The sequence below is a fragment of the Crinia signifera genome, chromosome 4 (assembly GCF_055691185.1).
Source record: "Crinia signifera chromosome 4, ASM5569118v1, whole genome shotgun sequence".
Taxonomy (NCBI): Eukaryota; Metazoa; Chordata; class Amphibia; order Anura; family Myobatrachidae; genus Crinia; species Crinia signifera.
In genome coordinates, this window is record NC_139220.1 from 12,186,003 (window position 1) to 12,200,558 (window position 14,556).

General features: G+C 47.5%; 1 pseudogene across 1 annotated transcript in view; it reads right to left on the reverse strand.

Moving 5' to 3' along the window:
* Positions 1-2,171, reverse strand: part of LOC146073716 (aldo-keto reductase family 1 member C2-like) — a 42,778-nt pseudogene extending 40,607 nt beyond the window's left edge. The window contains exon 1 of the transcript XR_014473299.1: positions 2,040-2,171. The product of XR_014473299.1 is annotated as an aldo-keto reductase family 1 member C2-like (transcript). The remainder of the gene's footprint in view (positions 1-2,039) is intronic.
* Between the last annotated feature and the right edge of the window lie 12,385 nt (positions 2,172-14,556).

Below are 14,556 nucleotides of genomic sequence, written 5' to 3' on the forward strand. Positions count from 1 at the left end.
TCTCACAGGACCCGTATTATTATTATTACTACCACCACACTATAGACAGATAATAAACATTTCATGCTATTTTGCATCTGAATTTGGATACAATGGAGGAAATTTACTAAAATGGGCGTTTTATAGTTGGAATGTTGCTAGGGCAACCAATCAGATACAATCTATGATCTTCTAGAGCAGTGATTTTCAACCTTTTTCAGGTCGCGGCACACCAGACAAGACTTCAAAATTGCCAAGGCACACCAACATTTTTTAATCAGATATTCCATAAATATTGCGCACTTGTAAGTAGGGTTACCACCTTTTTGTTGAGAGATTCCCGGACATTGGCCCACCCCTTGACACACCCACTGACCCGCCCCAGTCCCGCCTTATGTTGATTTTTTTAAACCTTTGCTTCAATTTCATTCTTGATTTTGCATACCATAATGCCAGTTACATGTTATATCACACACATTAATGGCCATTACAAGTTATGCCACACATCGTGATGCCAATTACAAGCTATGCCATATACCGCAATGGCCATTACACATTATGCCAGGACTCAACAAATTTCTTGCAAACGAGGGACAATATGGACAGTGCGCGGCGAAGGCGCGCAGCAAATTTTTCAACATAATGCCAACACACCGCACACCCATTATATAGTATACCACATGCTATAATGGCCATTGCATGTTATGCCACACACCGTAATGCCCATTGCACATTTTAGTGAACTTTGTAATTCCGATTACACATAAGCACACACATGATGCCCATGACATACTATATAACACTCCGCAATAGCCATGACATACTATATAACACCGTAATGCCCATGACATACTATATAACACACCATACACATTTGACACATAAGTGCCACTTACCTACATGCTCAATGCCAGGGGCTTCATGCTCGATGCCAAGGTGGACTGAATTTGCTCATTGCCAAGGGGGACAGAACTGTGCAGTGGCCCACTCCTGGCTCCCGTCCGCTATTTGCAATTCAATGCACCGCCAGTAGTGTGCGGCAGGGAGGGAGGGTTGGAGCAGTAGGTTGGGAGGGTATCTGCAGTGGGGTGGGAGGGAGTACACCATACTTAGCCAGCCGATGGTTAGCCGGCCCGCTCACCTCACCCCCCCCCCACCTCCTCCCAGTGTGCGTCCATGTGCAAACCCCCCTCCTGCCTGTGCTGACACACCGACGACCCCTCCCCCTGTCAGTGTGCGTCCATGTGCGCACCGCCCGACCGCTCACGGCTCCCCCGCTATGTACGGGAGAGAGACGTGCTGTGCTGCTATGTAATATTCATATCTCTCGCTGCTGGACCACTAGCCAATGAGCGCTCGCGGTCCAGCAGCCACCAGTTGATTGGCTGCTGGACCGCAAGCGCCATTGGCTAGTGGTCCAGCGGGATATATGATTATTGCATAGCAGCACAGCACGTCTCTCGAGTCCCGGACAGTGCACAGCGGGGGAGCCGTGAGCGGGCGGGCGGTGCGCACATGGACGCACACTGACAGGGGGGCGGGTGGGGAAGCATTCCCGGACGGCGGACATTGTATAGTCCAGGTCAGCCACTCTGCGCCGTGCGACCACACACAACGTCCAGTATGATGCCGAGCCGCCTGCCCGTCCCCCCTGTCAAAGTGAAACTCCGCTGGTGAGTCGCCGTGACCCAAGGCACCGGTTGAAAATGTCTGTTCTAGAGGGTGCTAAATAAATAAGTATCGGCATCGGATGCCAATTTTTTTTTTTTTAAAGCCCATGTCTACCTTTTCACGGTGTCAATGTTTTTCAACACCAAAAAGTCGACACATATAAAAGGTCGACATGACCAAGTTTAGCACATGAAAAGGTCAACATGATTTTTTTTATGGGGTTTTTTACATTTTTTTTTACTTTTTCACGCTTCACCATCAACATGGATTCTGATTGGTAACAGCAAAGTGTGACCCGAATGGTCCCCTTACACTATGCGATTCTCTGAGAAATCGCATCCAATCCCCCTTGAGCCGCCCCAGTGGCAATATCGCATGTGATACATTACCTGCAGTACTCCAGCATGTGATGTATTGTATGCGATCCCCATTCCCTGCCACCGGGAGGCGCTCCAACACAGAGATTTTATATGCAGCATAGATCTCCAGATTAGAAGAAAGAAGATTTTGTTCCCTCAAAAGAAAAAAAATATTTACGGTCAGAGCAGTCAAACTGTGGAACTCTCTTCCTGGAGAGGTGGTGTCTGCGGACACAATAAATATGGTTGGACAAGTGTAGTACCCCACTCCAGGGTACCTCTGGTGTGCCCCTGTGCCCCAAAGGTCCTAAACATTGGCAGCCAACGCTGCCAGTGTTGCCAACTCTGAAACGTAAAACAAGCAACTGATGACCAAAAAACAAGCCCAAAACAAGCCCAATCTAATCCTAAAAAGTCCAAAAACAAGCCCAACTTACATTTGACTATAGATAGGTAGATATTTTACGTATTATTTATACAATCTACATGTAATGTCTTTACAATGATATTTTATCAGCACAAAACTGGCTTTTAAAGAATACTATAACACTTCCTGCTTCGCCTCATTGATGAGGCAAAGCAGGAAGGGACATCGACAAGATGTATTAACATCTTGTCTGCCGAAGCGGGCGAACACAAACTTGCGTGCTGACTCCTTCCCCATGGCCGGCTGTACTGGGCATGCGTGAGATCTCGCTACTCACGTGAGATCCCAGCGCAGCCTGAAGCCAGCAGCAGGGACAGTGATGTCACTGTTTTGGGTATAGGGCTTCGTCACCTTGCAGCTGTTGAAGCGGATAGCGGCAGGGGGCGGGACAGTCAGCGCTGTGGACCGTTCATACATTTACCTTACATATCGGCCTATGCACACAGGCTCCTTCTTACATGGGGGAGAAGCGGGATCAGTGCACTTAACATGCACTGATTCCCCCTTCTCCCCCATAGCGCGCCTTCATACATCTGCCCCAATATGAGATATTTTACTTTCATTTTTTTCTCTAAAGAAAAATCCCAAGTGAACATTGTCCTTTGTACACACTGAGAAATATTTACCATACACGGTGCGATAGGCGATGTACGTTTTGTACTAGATCGCATGCGTTTTGAATGTGCTGCAATGCAATCTAGTGAGCACATACTTTTTGTGCTGTGCGATGTGAGCGGGATAAATTGTACCATGCGTGGACATCTTAAGAAAAGATAGAACAAGCTTACTACAAGCATCATTGCTAAAATCAGATTAGCCCTACTGACTACACACAAGCCGCAACATAGATAATGGGAGTCATTACCATTTCTATAAGCCTAGTTCTCACCTGTGTTTGTCCCTTATCTCTGTGCTGAATAACTGAATTACAGAGAAGCCCAAAATAAAACAAGCCCAAAACAAGCTACTAAAAAAAATTATAAGCCCAAAAACAAGCAACAAGCAACCATCAAAAAAAATAAGCAACTCACGAAAAAAACAAGCCCAAATCCGCTTGTTTCAAGCTGACTTGGCAACTATGAACGCTGCCTAAGAAGACCCCTGTCCACTGTCCAGGACAGGAAGGGTTAAACAGCCAAAGCAGGAGCTAGGACCCTGCTGTATCTGTCCCTACCTGCATTCCTGAGGGGGGAGCACTCTAGTGAGGAGCATCAGCAGAGTGTGACAGGAAGAGAGAGGTCAGAGGTGATCCCAGCAGCTTGGAAGGAAGAGAAAGGTCTGGCACGTGCAGGAGCTGAGAGACTGAGTGCAGACTAAAAGACCCATGCAGCAGAGAGACGGGACCCGCTGACAGTGACCTCTGGCACCTGGGCAGGAGAGAGTAATACAGCAGCCGGGAGAGACCAGAGAGGAGCCGCTCACAGCCGCAGCACATGGCAGTGATTGACAGCTGCACAGAGAGAGGAGACAGGGATCAAAGGAGCTGCCGCCCAGAGCAGGGAGAGACAGCTACCGCTGGGGAGTGATGTCCAGCCAGTGCTGGCCACACAGAGAATGCAAGAGGGAGGCCCTGCAGGGTGCCAGCTGTGAAGCCAGGGAGAATGCTGCCAGAGGAGGTTGCCAGCGCCGGAGGAGGAGCCAGGCCAGGAGCCGCACAGCGGGAGTCGCTTCCGGCCGGAGCCGGCACCTGCAGCTGCTTTTAAGGTACCGGGGTGCCCTATGCCCCAACGATTGGTCTGCACCACGCCAGAGACTATCCCTATTAAGTCAATCCCACAGATTGCTCCTTAGTACAGAGCATCATTAGCCTCAGTCTGACCCACGCTATACTGTCACAGCAATCCCCAGTTACCCCCCGTTACCAGTGAGGAGAGCCACTGGAGAGGCCCCTCCTTACCCAGGCCACCTATCTAATAACACGGGTACTATCCCCTGCTCCAGGGACTGAGCTGTTTGCTATTGAGCAGGACATTGATAAATGTGGTTGTACCAGAACATCCTGTGGCTACTGACCCCTACAACCTGTTCGCTGTATTCCCTACAGGGAGCCACCCCAGGGAACGGGGGCTCGCCTGTCCCTCTGGAGAGAGAGAGGACTGTTCACCTTTGTCCGTTTTTTTTAATAAGTTAGTGTGCACACTAAGATAGGGCCTAACTCTTTATTCGTGAGGATCCTCCTTCGCGGGACCATTTCTGAGTCAATGACTTTTGCTTAAGGCAGAGACTGTAGTTCAGCATCCACAGGGTGTGAAGCGCCACCTGGCGGACATTTGGTGTTACCGTGTCACATGTACAGTACAGTGTTTTTAGTGACGTAATATTGCTTTCTCTGATATGGTTTTCTTTAAATGTATTTGTGATTATTGAGTGTCTAATGCCTTAAAGTAAATGTTTACATGCTGCACCTCTTTCTTATTGATTTCTGCATATGTGTACAAATGCATCGCAGTGACTAGCACAGGTGTTTCGTTAAATAAATATTTGTCACTGCTAAATTGTAGTAGTGTCGCTTCTGGGGGTTCTCCTTGGGTTGTGGCCATCCCCTGCCACAGGTTCTTCCGAGAAGAAGCCGTGAAGATCTGAAGTCGGCAAGTCCAGAGTCCAGGTACACCATCGCACGTCACCCCTCCAGGGGCTTTGTCACACAAGCATCTATTGGATAAAAACATCCAGGGGTACGAATAAGTAACATTGGGGCAGATGTACGAAGCAGCGTTAAGTGCAAAAATGCACTTAACGCTGGTTAACTGGGGGGATTACGTTTATGCTAATGTGTTACTAGCACACGTAACGTGCGCTAGTGACAGCCCGCCGAGTTACGCTCGGCGGGCTGTCCCCTGCAATCCCCCCCAGGGATTAACGGCCGGGGCGATGTATTAACAGCCTTCAAGGCGTTAATTCACCCCGACCGCTTCGCCAGCTCAGGGCTAGCGTTGTCCTATCCCCCACTGTGGGGACAACGCTAGCCCTGCTTCTGGCTCGGGCTGCGTAGGAGATCTCGCGGTTTTTGCGAGATCTCGCGCATGCCCATTAGAGCCGGACAGGGGGGGGAAGCGCACTGAGCATGCGCGGGACGCCGGGGGAGCCGATAAGGAGAGCCGTTAACGCTGGCCATAACGGCTCTCCTTATCGGCTTGGGGGGGGGGTAATACATTAGCAAATAACGGGTGCCTGCTTCTCCTCGTTATGCAGGAGTAGCGGGACCCGTTATTTGAGAAGCGCTAAGGGGGGGTTACTACATCTACCCCATAATCTGTCTTTAAAAATGACTCACACTGTCTTTTACAAGGGATAAGCTATTAAAACCCAGGTTGAACTCGATGGACGCAAGTCTTTATTCATCCTTATCTACTATGTAACTATGATCTCCAGCTCTAATCTTATGGGCACGGGACCGCGCATTAGAAACAATCTTCGTGCTTATTCCAACCTTAACTAAAATCTGCAATCTCTCTCTTGCTACTGGTACTTTTCCTTCTCTGTTAAATAGGAGCGAGCGGCGACTAGCCGAGAGAGACCGTAAACTATTAGTCTGGGCTCCCAAGGCCATGAAGTGCTACCAATGTCTTGCTGGTATTAGGATGGGGGCAGGGAAATAGAAGTGAAAGGATAGGGGGTGATAAAAGGGGGGAAGGTAAGAGAGAAGCAGGTAGTAGGCACCTCCCCATGGGAGTAGACTCATACTTAAGGACAGGACAGGTAAAAGGGGGAGGATCAGAGAGAGCAAGAGGTCACACCGGAAGGATTGTTGTGACTCACCAGTAGCTTTAAAGTTAAAAAGAAGCAATGGACCATCCTAAGAGATCCAGAGAAGTGCCAGCGAGATTTAAGGGACTGGAGCAGCAGCAGAAGAAAGCAAGGAGGGCTCCAGCAGCAGGAGATCTGAGATCGGCACCAGGAGCAGTGGCAAACGCAGGATTTTCAGAAGGGGGTTTCCAGAGAGGGGCGGAGCAAAGCACGGAGATGGACACTTAGGTGACCCAGTATAGCTCGGGTCAGTTAAAGTATTATAGATAGACCAAATGTATATAAACAATAATTTATATATATATATATACACACACACACACACACACACAGGGGCATCAACAGCAGTGCCCCAGCAATGTATTGGGGCACCTACCGATCCTCCAGCGGTAGGGGTGGGGGAAGCTTTGATGTCCCACAGGTGGTAGGGGGTATTATATCAACCGCTCAGCATGTAGGGCCTGGATCAGTAATTTCCACTAATTACCCCTTTACTGCACAGATGGTGGGAAATGGGGTGGGAGAAGGGGGCATTGGGCTGAATGAAGGGGCCCTGATACATAACTTCCAGGGTGGTAGAGGATGTTTAATACGCAGAGGAGGGGTGTATAGTGGAGTGGCTTATTATTCATAATTTTCTGGTGGGAGGACAGCTTGCTTGACTGCAGATATCTCCAGTTCCCAGAAATAGATTTCTTATATTTTAATGGAATTAAAAACTAGAGAATTCCACCTACCAGATGGTATTGTGGACTAGGGGCAGGGCCGGTGCAAGGCACCGGAGCGCCCCAGGCAAGTCGGGGTGGGGGCGCCCCGGTGCCGGGGGAGGGGGGGGTACCTGTCCTGCGTCGCAGTCCGGTGCCGGGGGAGGGGGGTACCTGTCCTGCGGTGCTGTGCATTTAAAGCTGGCGGCGGAGGCAGCGAGGGGTCCCTGCAGTCAATTAGAAATAACGAGCGCTATCCGCCGGGCGATGCGGCAGCGCTTCTGTTGTGAAAACACTGGCCGCACGCTGATTGGCTGAGATCAGCGTGCGCCGTGCTGCCAGTGTTTTCACAACAGAAGCGCTTCCGCATCGCCCGGCGGATAGCGCTCGTTATTTCTAATTGACTGCAGGGACCCCTCGCTGCCTCCGCCGCCAGCTTTAAATACACAGCGCCGCAGGACCGGTACCCCCGTGGCACGGGGGGGGGGGCAAAATGCCGCCCTCCAGTGGCCGGTGCCCTAGGCAAATGCCTAGATTTGCCTAGTGGTGGCGCCGGCCCTGACTAGGGGACATGGGCGGATTGGCCTGGCGGGAAACCGGGCTGTTTCCCGGTGGTCCGGCACATTTTACAGTAAAAACGGCCGCCCACCCTCCCTAACGGGGCCGCGGCCCACCACACGGACACCTCCGTGCAGAGCCCGCGGCACTGTGCCCTAACTGAAGATGGCCGCGGCTGGCCTCTTCTATTCCCCAAGTTAAAATGGCCGCGGGAGGGCTGGTGCGCATGAGCGGGCGCACACAGCTGCTCCCGCGGTCCGGATGGCTGGGCTGTTCACCTATCCACCCCAGCAGCAGCAGCGCGCAGGACTGTTTTGCGCGCTGCGCTGGGGAGCCGGATCCCACGGGCGGCGGCGGCAGCAACAGGTTCAGAAAGGACATAAAATGGTCTGCGTCTTACCCTGAGGGCAGCCACAGCCGGCGGCAGGTAAACGGCACTGGACAAAATTATAACCATTTGTGGACTCAGTGAAGTATATATATATATATATATATATATATACTTGGCCCACTGTCTTGCACTTTATAATGTTGGGATGATGGAATAAATTCTTCAGCTAATTAGGAAGACTGGTGAGTGTCCTCTATATATATATATATGTCGAACCGGCACTTGTCGAAATATGCAATCTGCCCTGGGTGCCTTCCAGCGTCAGTGTATGTATGTATGAATGACAGCGTCGGTGTATGTATGTATGACAGCGTCAGTGTATGTATGTATGACAGCGTCAGTGTAAAACTGCTGCTGTAAGATAATTGTCAAGTTCTCGTTTGAAGACAAGGGTAGGGTCCGAGGGTAACGGTAAATAAGTTGTAACATCCGGCCAGTTGACGTGAATTTCGCATTTGTAATCACACAAATCTTGGATTACTATTGAACCGCCTTTATCGGCGCTCTAATGACGATGTCCCGTCTATTGCTCAATGACTGTAAGCCTCGAACTCAACCTTGGTAAGATTTGGTAAAAAGCAGTAGTGTCGGCATCAGTCGTGTCGATGGAATTTTCAATAAGCCGTACAAAAGATTTTATAGAGCCATTAAACGATGGCAGGATCATATTTAGATTTAGGAGCTAATTTTCACTAGCTCAGATGGAAGAGGATCAGCCACTGTGTCACAACTTTGTTCCCAAAATGTTCTTGCAGCTTTAATTGGCGCTGTAATTTAAAAGTCTCTGTTTTCCACAAAAAAGGGTCAAAACCGGGTGGTCGGTACAAAGCTAAGCCCCTTCTGCAGAACTGAACGTTCGCTCGGGGTCAGCGGGGTAACCGATAAATTGAAGATTACTTCTTGTTGATTGGGGGTTTGCGTCCCCTTAACGCGCCTCCATTGTCCACCTCTTCTACAGGGTCCCCGTCGCCGGCCCGCTGTGCCCGTGTTCGCACAGCTAAAGGGATGAAACGGTTCCTTGGGCCACCCCTTTGGCGTCCTCTACCACGATAGTCGGTTTCACTAGCAGAGTTTGCCGACTCATTCGAGGAACCAGACTGGGTGTTCTGCCCAAACCTAGGCCGACCTTTAAAACGTCGCTGACTCTGAGTATTGCCGGTCAACCAACCATAGATGTTCTGGCTGTCATAATCGCGGCATACCTTCTGAAATTTTCTTTCTTATATTTAATAAGATCCCGCTTGTAATTGTCGACTTGGACTTGGAGTTTATCCATCCATTTTACTGCTGTGTCGTTCTGCAGAGTGGTTAGGTGTGTATTCTCAAACACTGATAATTTTTCTTTTGTAATATTCAATTCCTTAGTGGATTCTTCCACCACAAGTACTAACAAATCAAAAGAACACTTGTTCAGGATTGAACACCACTTTTTGCAGAAGGCGACATTATGTCGACCTATGGTCGGAATATTGTTGACCCGAAAACCCCTAGGGATTTTCTTTTCGGTGTGATACTCAGATAGAGTTGCAGCGTGATAATAAAAATCAAGTTCTCTTTTCTTAAGGTTTAATAACTCGTAGTAGAGATCTGTAGAAGAGGTATTTTCAGGGGCGGAGAAAACTTTCTCTTTCAATAGAATTTTGTCCACCTCCACATCGGAATAGGAGTGGACTTTGCCAGGTTCCAACACCACTCTCTCAAAGGTGTTCTCCATCTGGAGTAAACGATTATGTATAATATATAGGACAGTTGCAAAGAACGGGGAATAAATCCCACTAACCCACCAGTGCGGTCAAAACCTGCACAGCTTGAGTAGTTCTGATGAAGACGATGAGGTAAAGTACAATCCAGGGTGCACTGAACATAAGCGGTTCTCTCAGCTTGCATAAGCAAATAGGAACCACACACACAGTTTCTAGTTCTGGCACTCGCTATAAGGAAACCAGTATCTTGCCTGTTGCCATCTGCCAAACGGGACAGCTCACTGTAGCCACCCACACAACCTCGTACTTGCAGCGGCACTCAGGACCAACAAAGAAACACACAAAGGCAGCCCAATGTATGCCAACGTTTCAATAAGATTTACTTATTTTCCTCAGGGCAAAGTACAGATAAAAACTCACCATTATATGTGCTCATGCCTTCACCAAACAGTCCAATTGAGACGCAATCCCTGCAGCCGCCGGAAGCCGCCCGGAAGCGTCCCACATCGGATGACGTCACCCAGTGCACCCGACACCCGTACAAAAAACATAAACAAGGAATAATGCAACTGAAAAAAATAGAAATATACATACAAGTTAGTGCATATAATACAATAACATGTGATCACATATGTCATGTAATCATCTATGAGAGCAAGACCTGTTGCCTACAAACATGGCTATAGAAATCACAAGAAGCAGCTAAGACCCATTGTCTCATTTAACCCTTTAGGGCTCAATGAATCTAATTTAAAGATCCATTGCGCTTCACGCTGTAACAAAGCTTTGGACCTGTTACCTCCCCTGGCCAATGGTGGAATGTGGTCGATAATTTTATGTTTAAGGGCCATTGGTGAATGCCCACTCACAGCATAATGTCTTGCTACGGGCTGCTCGCTATTGCCCTTCAAGACAGCTGCTCTAATAGCAAGACGGTGCTGTGCCATACGTGTCTTGAAAGCACAGTCCGTCTTGCCGACATAGTATTTGTCGCACGGACATACTAAAACATAGACCACATATTTGGTGGAGCAGGTGACACGATGTTTGATGGGAAATGACAGATTTTTAAACGGATGCTGGATGTCAGTGCCAGTCCACATATAGCTACAGGTTACGCACCCTGTGCATTTAAAACAGCCTATTTTAGGGGCACCAAAGAACATGGAGGGAGCAGGTTTTTCAAAATTAGTAATATCACTATGGACCAGCCAATCCCTGAGATTACGACCTCTGGAATAGCTGGTGACCAGTTTTTTATCTTTAAGACTAGGTAAGTCCTTGTCACTAGTTATGATGGGCCAGAAAGTTTTGATGGCTGATTTGGCAATTTTACTGCAGGTATTGTATCTATTAGGCCAGAACATCCTATTGCTGGATTCTTTGCTACTTACTTACATGACATATGTGATCACATGTTATTGTATTATATGCACTAACTTGTATGTATATTTCTATTTTTTTCAGTTGCATTATTCCTTGTTTATGTTTTTTGTACGGGTGTCGGGTGCACTGGGTGACGTCATCCGATGTGGGACGCTTCCGGGCGGCTTCCGGCGGCTGCAGGGATTGCGTCTCAATTGGACTGTTTGGTGAAGGCATGAGCACATATAATGGTGAGTTTTTATCTGTACTTTGCCCTGAGGAAAATAAGTAAATCTTATTGAAACGTTGGCATACATTGGGCTGCCTTTGTGTGTTTCTTTGTTGGTCCTGAGTGCCGCTGCAAGTACGAGGTTGTGTGGGTGGCTACAGTGAGCTGTCCCGTTTGGCAGATGGCAACAGGCAAGATACTGGTTTCCTTATAGCGAGTGCCAGAACTAGAAACTGTGTGTGTGGTTCCTATTTGCTTATGCAAGCTGAGAGAACCGCTTATGTTCAGTGCACCCTGGATTGTACTTTACCTCATCGTCTTCATCAGAACTACTCAAGCTGTGCAGGTTTTGACCGCACTGGTGGGTTAGTGGGATTTATTCCCCGTTCTTTGCAACTGTCCTATATATTATACATAATCGTTTACTCCAGATGGAGAACACCTTTGAGAGAGTGGTGTTGGAACCTGGCAAAGTCCACTCCTATTCCGATGTGGAGGTGGACAAAATTCTATTGAAAGAGAAAGTTTTCTCCGCCCCTGAAAATACCTCTTCTACAGATCTCTACTACGAGTTATTAAACCTTAAGAAAAGAGAACTTGATTTTTATTATCACGCTGCAACTCTATCTGAGTATCACACCGAAAAGAAAATCCCTAGGGGTTTTCGGGTCAACAATATTCCGACCATAGGTCGACATAATGTCGCCTTCTGCAAAAAGTGGTGTTCAATCCTGAACAAGTGTTCTTTTGATTTGTTAGTACTTGTGGTGGAAGAATCCACTAAGGAATTGAATATTACAAAAGAAAAATTATCAGTGTTTGAGAATACACACCTAACCACTCTGCAGAACGACACAGCAGTAAAATGGATGGATAAACTCCAAGTCCAAGTCGACAATTACAAGCGGGATCTTATTAAATATAAGAAAGAAAAATTTCAGAAGGTATGCCGCGATTATGACAGCCAGAACATCTATGGTTGGTTGACCGGCAATACTCAGAGTCAGCGACGTTTTAAAGGTCGGCCTAGGTTTGGGCAGAACACCCAGTCTGGTTCCTCGAATGAGTCGGCAAACTCTGCTAGTGAAACCGACTATCGTGGTAGAGGACGCCAAAGGGGTGGCCCAAGGAACCGTTTCATCCCTTTAGCTGTGCGAACACGGCACAGCGGGCCGGCGACGGGGACCCTGTAGAAGAGGTGGACAATGGAGGCGCGTTAAGGGGACGCAAACCCCCAATCAACAAGAAGTAATCTTCAATTTATCGGTTACCCCGCTGACCCCGAGCGAACGTTCAGTTCTGTAGAAGGGGCTTAGCTTTGTACCGACCACCCGTTTTGACCCCTTTTTTGTGGAAAACAGAGACTTTTAAATTACAGCGCCAATTAAAGCTGCAAGAACATTTTGGGAACAAAGTTGTGACACCAGTGGCTGATCCTCTTCCTTCTGAGCTAGTGAAATTAGCTCCTAAATCTAAATATGATCCGCCATCGTTTAATGGCTCTATAAAATCTTTTGTACGGCTTATTGAAAATTCCATCGACACGACTGATGCCGACACTACTGCTTTTTACCCAAATCTTACCAGGTTGAGTTCGAGGCTTTACAGTCATTGAGCAATAGACGGGACATCGTCATTAGAGCCGCCGATAAAGGCGGTTCAATAGTAATCCAAGATTTGTGTGATTACAAATGCGAAATTCAACGTCAACTGGCGGATGTTACAACTTATTTACCGTTACCCTCGGACCCTACCCTTGTCTTCAAACGAGAACTTGACAATTATCTTACAGCAGCAGTGGATGCTAAAGTTATTTCTGGGAGAATTAAAAGTGTTTTGTCTTGTGAGTGTCCAAGGAGGCCGCTCCTTTACACTCTTCCGAAAGTTCACAAGAAGCTGGATAAACCCCCTGGCAGACCTATCATCTCTGCCAGGGGGTCTATTTTCCAGCCGGTATCTAGTTATCTGGACGTGTACTTACAACCCATTGTCCAGAGCTCAGAATACTTTTTACAGAATACCACTGCTTTGTTGATTGCTCTCAAGGGGTTAACCAATTTACCCCCGAATTGTTTACGGTGTAGTATAGATGTGAATGCCCTATACACCAGTATACCTCATTGTGAGGGTATTGCGGCTACACGTCGTGCGATTACCAATAATCCTCAATATCGGGGACCCGATGTTACCTTCTTTGTGATTTACTGCAAATGGTTCTTACCAAGAATTATTTCTTTTTGAACGGACAATTTTTCCTGCAGGTTACTGGCTGTGCGATGGGGTCCTCAGTGGCCCCATCGTACGCCAATATCTATATGATGTCAGTGGAGAGAAACATCTTTTTCTCAGATGAGGCAATCTCAAAAAATTTTATATATTATTCACGCTATATAGACGATATGTGTCTAATTTGGGGTGGTTCCGCGACGTCCCTTATGGAGGTCATTAGTCGTCAAAATGATAGTACCAGCCCTATCAAACTTACGTGTAATTTATCAGAAAGTCAGATTGAGTTTCTGGATGTCCGAATCTGCTTAAAGGATGGCTCTCTCTCAACTTCGCTTTTTGTGAAACCCACGGACCGCAACATGTTATTATCTCCTTCCAGTTTCCATCCGCAGTCCGTAGTGAAGGGTTTACCATACTCCCAGATGCTGCGAGTAAGCAGAATTTGCAGCTCTGAGATTGATTTAAATGTACAACTGGACAACATGATATTGAAATTTGTCGAGCGTGGCTATGACCATAAACAGCTACTGTTAACTAAGGATAGAGACTTAGCAATACCCCGCTCCAAAGCATTAAAACGTAAAAGTAGCAAAGAATCCAGCAATAGGATGTTCTGGCCTAATAGATACAATACCTGCAGTAAAATTGCCAAATCAGCCATCAAAACTTTCTGGCCCATCATAACTAGTGACAAGGACTTACCTAGTCTTAAAGATAAAAAACTGGTCACCAGCTATTCCAGAGGTCGTAATCTCAGGGATTGGCTGGTCCATAGTGATATTACTAATTTTGAAAAACCTGCTCCCTCCATGTTCTTAGGTGCCCCTAAAATAGGCTGTTTTAAATGCACAGGGTGCGTAACCTGTAGCTATATGTGGACTGGCACTGACATCCAGCATCCGTTTAAAAATCTGTCATTTTCCATCAAACATCGTGTCACCTGTTCCACCAAATATGTGGTCTATGTTTTAGTATGTCCGTGCGACAAATACTATGTCGGCAAGACGGACTGTGCTTTCAAGACACGTATGGCACAGCACCGTCTTGCTATTAGAGCAGCTGTCTTGAAGGGCAATAGCGAGCAGCCCGTAGCAAGACATTATGCTGTGAGTGGGCATTCACCAACGGCCCTTAAACATAAAATTATCGACCACATTCCACCATTGGCCAGGGGAGGTAACAGGTCCAAAGCTT